The sequence below is a fragment of the Gavialis gangeticus genome, unplaced genomic scaffold (genome assembly GCF_001723915.1).
Source record: "Gavialis gangeticus isolate Ggan-Ray unplaced genomic scaffold, GavGan_comp1, whole genome shotgun sequence".
NCBI classification, from domain to species: Eukaryota; Metazoa; Chordata; order Crocodylia; family Gavialidae; genus Gavialis; species Gavialis gangeticus.
The window spans coordinates 2491302-2503100 of record NW_017729027.1 but is presented as its reverse complement, the minus strand read 5'-3'; the positions used below and the strand labels follow the sequence as shown (position 1 = coordinate 2503100).

The 11799-nt window shown below is 48.7% G+C and overlaps 1 long non-coding RNA gene across 2 annotated transcripts in view; it reads left to right on the top strand.

Annotated features, from left to right (window-relative positions):
- Positions 1-11799, top strand: part of LOC109299881 — a 60836-nt gene that overhangs the window by 33907 nt on the left and 15130 nt on the right. The window contains exon 4 of one of the 2 annotated variants that reach the window (XR_002098045.1): positions 6852-6956. This is a non-coding gene — a long non-coding RNA (uncharacterized LOC109299881). Of the gene's footprint in view, positions 1-6851; positions 7889-11799 lie in introns of those variants that run through there. The other variant, XR_002098044.1, reaches the window with a different exon arrangement.

Here is an 11799-nt window from a genome sequence, read left to right as displayed (position 1 = left end):
GTGTGGGGGGGCGCTCCTGCAGAGGTTAAAGCTGCCCATAACAAGGGGATTGACTGTTTTAATTTTATAGGAAAAGTTGAATGAATTGCACTGCTGCCAAAGAACCCATGGTTTATTTATATAATACTCAGGCATAAAGGTGGTCTCCCTGATCCCTGCATATTATTGTAAAAGCTTGTGTCATGGAGGTCACATCTGACAGCTTGCTTCCCTTATTCATTAGCTTTTCAACAGCAGCCATTACGATTATGACAAACCTAGAGCCAGATCCAGGGCATCTATATGTAAGGTGCTAATTTTTAAGCAATGTTTGGCTCCCCAGAATGGAATCATGAATCCAGTCAGGGGTGCTCAGGCTCCCTATTTAGTGCATGAGGAGAGTAAGGTGCCTCAGATGCCCAAACCCTGTCCTCCAGGGCAGGGGGAGCTGCCTAGACCTAGCCAATATGAAACACTGAGTGCAGGGGAGAACTCCCTGCCATCTCTTAGGTGGCTGACATACAGCTGCAGGGGAGTCACTTCCATCCACTTGAGATCCTGAACCCAGAAGCTACTCTGGAGAGTAGGCACCCACACATGTTCTTTGAAAAACCTGGGCAGGTCTCATTCTCTTAAAATGGAGTTAGAGCAAGTGTTCTTGTCCCCCTCTTTTATACGACAGCTGAAGGGTAGAGCACACAACCAAGATATGAGAAACCTGGGCTCTAGGCCCCCTCAGCTTAAGGGAATTCAAACCCACCTACCAAGACAAACCCTAACCACTAACCTAAAGACTAGGCTGTATGTCTGTGGGGAGGGTGGCTCTGATATCTTTCATTAGATCAACTAAAATAATTGGAAAAATTCTTCTTTGCAAGCTTTTGGGTACAAACACCCTTTGTCAGGCTGAGGAAGCATCTGCAGTTGGTGTGTGCTCTTCCTGGATAGAATAGAACAAAAGCCAGAGACCAGTATGCATGTGAGAAAGCCAGTCAGTGAAAATGCAAACTGAGGCAGTCAATGGGTGAAAGACAGGTGTGGGAAGGATGCAGATCTGGTGATAGGAATATAGCTGGTAAACAATAGAGCAGTCACCTGGGGTATCAGATGTTAGGCAGGTTATAATATGTCATAAATCCAATGTCTATATTTAGTCCACATTTTTTTGTATTTAGTAAGCTGATGAAGTGAGGTCCATAGGCTTGCCTGTGAAAGGTGTTTTGTAAATTCCCTTTGACGATTAGAACTGAGAGATTGGAGAGAGAGTGGTTTTCTTGTGAGAAATATGCCCCACAGGTAACTGGGTATTCTTGTATTTGATAGATTTCCAGTGTGCATTCATTCTGGTGCACAGTTATTGTGTGGTTTCTCCTACATATCTTCCATCAGGGCATTTGGTGCACTGGGTGAAATACATGACATTTCTGGAGGTGCAGGTGTAAGATCCAGGAATGGTGATGGTTCTGTTGTGGGAGTTATTGTGGGAGTGGTGGTGATACATTGGCGGGTTTTACATTTCTTGTCATGGCATGGTCTGGATCCATCCAGTGTGTTTTGGGCCGTAGGAAGTTTGCTTCTGGTGATGCAGTTGGCAAGGTTCAGTTCTTGTTTAAAGGCTAGGATGGGTGGTTCTGGGAAGATCTCTTTAAGAATTGGGTCTTCTTCTAGTATGGGTTGCAATTGTTTCAGGATTTTCCATATAGGTTCCAGAGAGGGATGATATGTCTTAACTAGTGGTGTGCAATTCATGGGGTTTTTTTTCTGTACTGCAGCAATTCGTGTAGTATCTGGATGGCTCTTTAAAAAGTGTGATCTATCTCTCTGGAGGAGTGTCCTTGTTGAGTGAAAGCCCTTTTGAGATTTGTGAGGTGACAATCATGGGTGTTCTCCTGAGTGCAAATTCAGTGGTATCAGAGGGCTTGGCTGTATATTACAACTTTCTTGGTGTGTTTAGGGCAATTGCTGGTTCTGTGCAGATGTGTATGTTGGCCTGTGGGTTTCTTGTATATGGTGGTATGTATTTTACCATTATGGACAATGATCATAGTGTCTAAAAAGGAAAAGTTGGTGCTGGAGTATTCAAGAGATAGTATGATGGAGGCATGATGACTGATGAATTTCTGATAGAAATCAGAGATTGCAGATTTTCAGTCCAAATGAAGAAGATGTCATTGATATATCTTAAGTATAGCAAGGGTTTGATGGTGCATTCCTCAAGGAATTCTTCTTCCAGGTGGCTAATAAAAAGGTTGGCATATTGTCGGGCCATTTTGATGCCCATAACTGTGCCCATCATCTGGAGGAAGTGTTGGTATATGGAAGTAAAGTTGTTGTGTGTGTGGATAAGTTCAGTAATATCTTTAGGTCTGTACTCTGAGTTGTAATCTTGCTCTTGTAGATACGCAAGGCAAGCTTGGATGCCATCCTGGTGTGGGATGTTGATGAGTTGGTAACATCCATGGTGGCTAGGAAGGTGATGCTGGGAAGGTGGTCTATGTTTTTAAGTTTTTGTAGAAAGTCTGTTGTGTCTTGGACAGAGTGGACACTCTTCCCCTGTAGAATCTGGGCCAATGTTCAGGCAAGAATGCAGGAGTCATGGATCCAGGAAAAAAAACCTTGAGAGAGCATTATTTTGGAACCTAGTGTTTAGAGCACTGAGCTGGGCAGGGTGACTCTTGGGGTTCATTCTCTGACTGCTTATACTTTTTAAAGTCATTGGATTTAACCCCGCCCCCTCACAAACAACCCCCTCAAATGTTCACTGACAGGACTAGGGACCCAGGATCCCCTCTCTCCCTCCTCAGTGTGCCAACTGGTAGGCTACAGGGTACTGCTTTTTGTCTGGAAGCCAGTGATAGTACTCCCAGTGACTTCAGTGGGAGCAAGACTGAGAGATCAGTAGGCAGAAAATAGAATACATAAATAAATAAATAAATAAATTCATAAGCCTGTTTATACAAGTAGGAGCCAAACTGCATTGTTTGATGATGTATGTGATTTTCATGTGGCTATCAACTGCTGTGTGTAGCACAGATTCCTATATACTTGGTGTATTTACATGTGCTTTTATGCGCACCTAAAGTTAGTCCCAAGTCAATGAACATACAAAACATTAATGCATCTACATGTTCACTTTTATGACTTAGTAGCCACGCCTACATTCAATACCTGCTTTATGCAGGTATCAAATTTAGGCACGAATAGCATAAAATTGCCATTTTAAAGGCGCATTAAGGGAGCGCATTTGTAGACACCCAGTTCCCTCCAGCCCTGAAATGGGCCTCTGCCTCCACTGGGGGGAGCTCTGGGCTCCCCCCAGGTGCTAGCCCAGATGTTGGCAGGGAGCAGCTGTCCGGGCTCTGCCTGCTGCTGGAGTAGGGACAATATCCCCCTACTCTGGCAGCATGGAGCTCCTGGCCCTGGCTCCTTGATCAGGGGCATGGGACTTGGAAAAAGCAGCAGGGGAGGGGCAGGTCCCAGTGCCCTGCCATGATCTGCCAGCAGATGGGTACAGGGGGTTGGGACCTACCCCACCCCTGCAGCTTTTTCCAAGCCCCGTGACTCAATCACCTGATTGGGGCATGGGTTTGGCACCTGTCTCTGACCAGGACAGTTCCCAGTTCCTGCCCTGCACACCAGGTGGAGGCTGGGCAGCTTGTTACCTGCCCAGCTCCATGGGCACAGAGCTGCGGGTGCGGGAACAGGCTGGGGGGCTTGTTTCCTGCCCAGATCCATGAGTGTGGAGCTGAGTGGGGAACAAGCCCCCAGCCTGTTCCCCATCAGCTCTGAACTCACAGAGCTGGGTGGGGAACAGGCTCCCCCGACTCCACCAGGTGGGAGCTCCCAGTGCCAGCTCAGTGATGGCAGAGTCAGTGCTGGGAGATCATTATTTCCCATCCTGAGCTCTGCAGTCATGGGGCACGGACTGGGAAATTCTTATCTCCCAGCACTGGCTCCACAAACCAGCACTGGGAGAGAAGAGTCTCCCAGCCTGAGCTTCATGACCACAGAGCTCAGGCTGGGAGATAAGGATCTCCCAGCATCAGCCCTTCCATTGTGGAGCTGGCAATAAGGGACTCCCAGCCCCCTGCTCCCCATCACAATGGTGGAGTGGGGACTGGGAGATAAGGATCTCCCAGTCCCTGCTCCTTGACTGTGATCTTGAAGCAGGGGGCTTAGAGCTCCCTGCTGCTGGGGCAGTGGGACACAGTTCCTGCCTGGGCTTCTGTGACGGAGCCCGCCCAGGCAGCAGACAGCTCCCAGGGGCAGGGAGCTATCTCCTGCCCCCTGGTGGATGGCTGACCAGGAACAGATTTTGATCCCAGTCAGGCATCTACATGAGCACTACGGCACCATTACTAATCTTGTGTAAACTTTCTACTTCCATTTGCAGGTAGCATATTTACTTGGGATTAGGGAGGTTCACTGTGAAGTAAGCACGTGCATGTGTAGATGAATCCATAGAGATTGTGATTTTGCTTAAAGCCTTGTATCCAGAGTAGTGGTGCTCAATCTCCTAGCCAAGTAAGCCAGATCAAGTGCTGGATTGTACCCTATACACAAGAATCAAGCCCTGTGCTATATCTGCCTGGCCTTTTGTGCTGAAATTAGGCCTGAGCTGCCCCTGCCTACCTCTGTGTGCCTGACCTAGCATGCAGGGCCATAATATCTGGCCTGTGGGGCTCCACACAGATCTGGAAAATTGACAGCATGGGAGCAGCAATTAATGCTGCCACCACTCTCCTACAGCCATGTTTTTAGACCTGGGGGAGCCCCGTGGGCCATATGACATGGCTTTGCAGGCTGGATCTGGCTCATGGGCTCCGGGTTGAGCATCCATGATTTAGAGCAATAAGTAGCTATGCCACCCCACCATCAGTACAGGCAGGCACCCGTGTCACTGAGTGGGTCATCTTTGAAAGTGGGGTTGTGCTCTATGTAAGTATACATCTACATTTTAATTAGAGAAGTAATCCAGCTGAGTTTTAAGTTTCACAGTTGGTAGGAGGAAAGAAATGATTTCATATTTAAAGTACAAAACTAGGACTGAGGAAATCTGGATTCTATTTCTGGCCCTGCAAAGACATCCTTCATTGGCCTGGGGTAGTCACTAACAACTTGACGCAACTCCACTGAAGTCAGTGGAAGCCTTTCCATTGGTTTTAAAGTGCAATTCTGTTCTGAAAATGACTATATAGAAAATGTCATCACATGGTTCCATACTTGTGGATCTTGAATGACTCCAGATCAAATCTGTTCTGGTTACAAAATTATAAGAACATGGGTTTTTTTTCCCCCTGAACTCTTAGTTCTGTAAAGCCAAGCTAGAATTTGAAAGCCACCCTTGGGTTCTTTATTGCCTGTGCAACATAAACAAAAAGTTTCTGCAATTAGTGTTTCTTATCAGGGTGCCCAAACCAGACTGAGATAAAGCTCATAGCTGTGATATGGGCAATACCTAGCTGAATTGCCTCTGCATGTTGTCAGAAGTTAAGTGTAAGCAGCTATAACTCTGAGGATACACCTTTACTGCTTCTGTAGTGCCTAGGAGTGCACTGCTGTAAGTAGGGCCCCTTCGACCTCTTCCACACATACCCTTCCTAAAAAGAAGGCAGTGAAGAGGTCCTGAAGTGCCCCACCCACCACCAGTCACAAACTTTTTCTTTCTGCTGTGTTTGAGTGCAGCAGCAGGGGGCAACCTCAAGGTGTCTTCACTAGCTCATTTCCAGGTTTGGCACACGTCCAGTGGGAGCGGTTGGGCTGGGCTCTCTCCTCAATAGTGCACTCAGAAGCACTCTGGAAGCTGCATAGATATACACAGAACAGATGTAGGAAACTGGCCTATGAGAAAGCAGGTGTTAGTTTTCCACATTTACTTTTCTCTCCCTTCTCTTGTCTTATATGGGAAAATAGTAGCAGACCTCTGTGGCAAGTTTTGAGGTCTTTTAAACGAAGGTTTCACATCCCAAACTATCTCCAAAGGCTACATCCGATCAGGAATAACTATGGGAAAATATATCAGAGATGATGAAATCCAGCACACATTCTGAGGGCAGTTTTAACTCCTCCAAATATTCCTATTTAAGAATCATAGACTGCATAGTAGGCGTCGGTTTAAATAACTTTTCTCTCTGCATACTCTCTTTATCATGTGTTATTTCATTTTAGTCTACTCTGAAATAGCAACATTTAATTGGAAATCTGTCTTGGATTTACCAATATCTGCTTATATATGGAAGGAGACCTCAAATTCTATGTACTCATTCTCAATCAATGTCAACTAGGAATTAACTCAATGTTATTACATTATTGATTTTATTCATCCCAGGAGCTACATCAATTTATCATGGAATTTTCACCTCTTAAAAAGCAACACAGATCAAGAGCATGCATTATGTTTGCAACATAAACTGGAAGGTTTTTCAAGTCTGATATTTATATTCTTTCTAATTTGCTTAGATTTCCAATTAATCTAAATTCCTGTGTAGCCTCTTTGAACTTTCTACCAACTGTAAATAGTTTTGACAAGTTTTTCTGAGGCTTGCCTTTTATCATTAGGATTTGCTATGAGATGTATTGTAATATCATGGTAAAAAAACCCCCTCTGGTATACTAGTATAATTGGTTTGGGGGAATAAATGTAAGTGCTTTATGTTAACGTGACCACATATAAACCATAAAAAGCAACTCTAAAGCTTAGCCAGACATTCAGTTCCATTATATATAGTTCAACCATTTATAGTGTCTGCTCCTAAGTCTTACCTGTGACCAGCAAGTAACAAAAAATTGCCCTTCTGCCCTATGTAGTTGGTCTAAAAAATACTCTCCTATTTCATTTTATATTTTAAATTTCTGTTTGTATTTTACTGTAGAACGTTGGAGCTGAACAAATTCTGTGATGGCCGGAGAACTACCGACAGCAGGAAAACGAAGAGTAAAAGTAGAGGGAAAAGGATTTTAAATCAAGGTTTAAGACTGTGTTATGTGAACATTTAAGCCAAATAACAAAAAACATTTTGGAGATGGAAATCGTAAAGGCTTGCCACCAGCACTCCAATTAAGGTGTGCAAACTTCCCAACTACAACTCCTAATATCCTCAGGAAGTTTTGCAGCAAAAATTAGGAAAGACAGGAATTGACATGCCTGATATTTCTAAAGGAAAACAAGGAAGATAAAACAAACCAAAACAAACTTCCAGGCCCTCTTTATCTCACAAAGAACTAAGCAATTAAGTCCTATTTGTAAAATTATGTTGTGTGTAAAAGAAGTCCTAGAAATATTTTACTACTAAAAAGATATACCTAAGCTTGGAGGGATGGGGTTTTTTTGGTCCAGCCATTCGGTTTGAATCAAACATATATATGCCTTTGCCTCTTGATGTCACAGTTCCTTCACTCAACAGTTAGCCATTCATGGGGAAGCAGCAGAGAGACAAAATGTCAGTGAAGGATGGAAAGATAAGGTGGGGGAAAAAAGGGGAAAATGTATAGGGGGTGGAGGAAGAGAAGGGAAGAATGGTAGCTAATTCTTGAATCACATTTCTACCAACTTGTATATTTTTTCAGTTGCCCACCAGTGTACTTACATTTTTATGAAATCATTAGGTATGCAGAAGTCCCACAATAAAGTTATACTAATACTTGTAAAGCACTTTGATCCTTCAGACAAAACAAGTGCTATAGGCATAATCATAACTTGTCTATATGTGACTATACGGAGATCGCTGTGGTGTTTGCAACACCCCAGAGAAGGCAAATATGCATGAGACAACTGCTTCTGTGTGAGGCTAGGAATAGTGTTGTATAATCAAAATGTAATTAGCCAATGAGAGTTTGTTCTGATGAGGTAACCCTGATAATATATTAACACTGGTCGGTTATATTGTTTCCATGGAAACACTCAGAAGTGGAATTCTCTTTCCAGCCTACTCGTGTAGTTTTTCTAATATGGTCTTTTAAATAGACTTCTAACTAGGAGTGCACCAATAGAGATTTTGGGGGCCAATACCGATAGCCCATATTTAAGGAGGCATATTGGCTGATACCGATCCGATACAGCTGCGTCCAGGTGGTAAGTCCTGTGTAGTAGAAGGAGAGGGAGGAGGGAAGGGATGTGGTGGGGGCAGATCAGTGCCCCCCGCGGTGAGGGAGGGAGTGGGGCTGGGGCAGGCGCTGCCCAGTCGGGGCAGGGTGGGGGAGTGGGGGACAGCGCGGAACAGAGGCACAGCTCGTGGGGTGCGGGCAGCTCCCGCCACTGCTTGCATCCTGGGAGGGCAGGAGGGTGTGTGCCCCCAGATCTGTGGGGCATGGAGAGGGTGGTAGCTGCAGGTTTGAGCCGGAGCCGGTGCTGCATGGGACTTTTCTTGCCAGGGGCTGGGCTCAGAGCAGGCTCCAGCAGTGCTGGGAGGAGGCTTCAGCCACCCCAAATTTCACTGCAGCTCCTCTTCCAGCTCCATGCCATCACTTGCTACCTGGTGCAGCCCCAGCTGAACGCCCCTCCTCCACCCAAGTGCCAGGAAAAGCCACGGCTGCACTGGGTGGTGACACAAGGCTGGGAGCTGACCTGTGGTGAAATTTGGGGTGGCTGCAGCCTCCTCCCAGGGCCACTGGAGTCTGCTCCACGTCCAGCCCCTGGCAAGAACAGCCCCACGCAGCGCTGGCTCCACCCTGTAGCTGTCACCCACCCCGCGCTGCGCAGATCCGGGGGCAACCCCCCACCCTCCCAGGGTGCAAGCAGCAGTGGGAGCTGCTCCCACCCAATGAGCTGCGCCTCCATCCTGTGCCCCCCCCATCCTGGCTGGGCCACACCTGCTTCTGCCCCCTCCTTCACTGTGGAGGGCCTTGATCTGCCCCCCACACCCTTTCTCTCCCCCTTTCTCCCTCCCCTTCCGACTTACCAGCTGCAGGCAGCTCTCCATGATGCCAGCTCTGCACCGTGCTGCACTGCAGCTGCACGCAGCACTGGTATTTATTGGCCAAACTATTGGCCCCATAGGGCCGATATCTGATATAGCAAATTTTCTTCATATTGGTACCGATCCGATATCAGACCAATGTATCTGTGCACCTCTACTTCTAACACAGTATCTCCTTCAAGTTACACTGCTGTTGTCCCCAAAGTAACATTCATTGTATACAGACAGGAGTGTTATTACAAACCTCACCTTGGGAGAGAAGCCCATGGTACCAAAAATGCCAAGGGAAAAATTCAGGAGCAAGTATAGTTTGATTTTTCTCAGACTTGAAGGCATCAGCTGTGCACCTTAATCATGCTACTTGGGGACATTCTGGAAATACACTGCACCCATTGATTCCCATCATAACCCTTTTCTAATCTTTTTCAGGTGATCTCTATTTCACATATGAGAGCAACCCAGATCCCAGGGTCCTTCTAAGTCATTCTCAGAGCAGGATGCAGAAGGTGAAAAGGAGGCAAAGCAGGCCATGTGCCACTTTGCATTCCACTGAACCTTGGGACTGGCAGGTGCTTCTGTTTCTCCAGCTGTAAATTGCTGACCTCACTGGGATTACTGTCCTCGCAAGTGGGAACATGCATTCCTTGGGGACATATAGCAGCAGCAGAAATGTGTGTTGCTGCTGTTTGTCCCCACGGAACATCCCTGCACACGTGCTGTGGTGTGTAGGAAGTTGCCCCGACTGGAGCAGGGTAGGCTCGGGCGAGCACCAGAGCTGGCCCCAGCAGCCTTACCTGGAGTCCTTGGGGCCTTCTGAGGCTCCAGCATTGGTGATCCAGGCACAGAGGTAACACCATGACCACTAAGGTAGTTTTCCTACTGGGATAACTGTTTTTCTGGCAAGGAGGTAGTACCTGGGCAGAGGTAATGTATAGTTAGTCTCCCACATTCACTTCCAATGATTTTACACACACTTTATGGAAATGGAAGACTCCTCCCTAGCTTGCTCTTGCAGCTGTACAGCTGAGGGCAAGCAAAACTTGGAGGCATCAGAACCCCAAGCCTCTTGGCTTGGTCTGCATGTAGGATGCCCGTCAAAGGATTTGGAAGCATCTGGGTGGAGGATGTTTGCTGGTAGCAGGGCCATATATGGGTTTTGAATGACTTATGGATTTGGAATTGATTTGGCTAATTTGACTTGGAACACAAAAAATTTTCCTTAAAAACCAAACATTTGGTGATCCAGGTGCATGGAGCCTAGCCAGCAGCCAGAGCCACCCTTTTTTCTGGTTTTTTGACACTAGGACCTCCTGGTGTCAACCCTCCCATACTGCAAATTAGCAGTGTGGTGAATGCCAGCATGTACAGTTCAATGCCGCAAATGGGTCTGCAGTACTGCAAATTGCATGTGTGCACTCGTGGGGACACGCTCGCTGTGTTTACAGAATTTAGTATTTTGGGCTAGATCAGGGGTGGGCAATTATTTTGGGTGGAGGGCCACTTACCCAGTTTTGGCAGGCTGTCGAGGGCCGCATGGGTAGCCCCACCCCTTGACAGGTGCCATGCCCCTTGACAGGTGCCAGGCCCCCTGGTCACCATCTTGGGACCATTGTCCTAATGTCTTGGGACCAATGTCCCAAGGCCAGCACCAGTGGGGCCCAAAGCGGAGTACAGGCTGACAGGGGTCTGTGGAGCCGGGCTGAGCTGCACCAGCAGGGAGAGGAGGGAGCTGTCCCAGCTCCACAGAGTCCCTGCCGGCTGGGACCCTGCACTCCTGCTACCCTGCTCTGGGCCCCGCTGGCACTGGCCCCAGGACACTGGTGTGGGCCTCGTGCTCCTGCTGGCTCCCACATGTGCTCACTCCCAGTGCCCCCTAGCCCTGCGGTACAGGTTGGGGGCAGTGCACAGCCCTGACCCCCTGCTTGCCAGCAGGGAAGAAGCTGGTTCTGAGTGTGGGGAAAAGTGGCCCCTTGCCTTGCCCCATAGCCAGCACTCCCTGCTGCAAGTGCTCGCAGCCCATGTGAGGCTGTCCGGAGCAGGCACAGGCTGCCCCATGTGGGCTGCAAATGGCTCCAGTGCAGGGCACTGGCCACAGGGCGAGCAAGGGGCCGCTTTTCCCCGTGCTCAGCACCAGCTTGTAACCCACTCCACTGCCAGCCTGGGCTCTGAGCCAGCTCTAGGCTCGACCATTGGGGCTTCACGCAGCAGCAGCAGCTGTGGCCCCCCAGCTTGCTGCACCAGGCAGCGTTGGCTGCTGCTGCCCACCCAGGACTTGTGCGCTGGGCAGCACAGAGGCAGCTGTGGCAAACCTAGCCCAGTGTGGCAAGCAGGGAGGCCGCAGCTGCTGTCACCACATGCAGCCCTGATGGGCGAGGCCAGAGCTGGCATGGGGCCCAGGCTGGCAGCAGGGCCAGGTTACAAGGTGTGGTGATGAGCATGGGGGGGGGGGAAGTGGCCCCTCCCTGCCCCATGCCTGGTGCCCCACACTGCAGCTGTTCACAGCCTGCCTGGGGCTGCCTGTGCCTGCTCCAGACACCCCTGCATGGGCTGCAAGCAGCTGCAGTGTGGAGCACAGGCCATGTGTCGGGGGAGGGGCTGCTTTCCTCTGCCCTGGGAAGGAGCCAAGGAAAAGCTGAATGTGGGTGGGGGGGGGAAAAGCAGCCCTGCACCTGCCCATGGCCTGCGCGCCTTGCTGCAGCCACTCTCAACCTGCGCAGGGCTGTCTGGAGCAGACAAAGGTGGCCCCACATGGGCTGTGACCAGCTGCAGCGCACGGCGCTGGCCATGGGGTGGGGGAGGAGCTGCTTCCCCCAACACTTTTCCCTGGGGCTCCTCCCTTGCCCTTTACCCCCGCTTCCCCCTTACCTGCGGTTCCAGCATGGGGCAACCGCATAGTCCCAGGCCA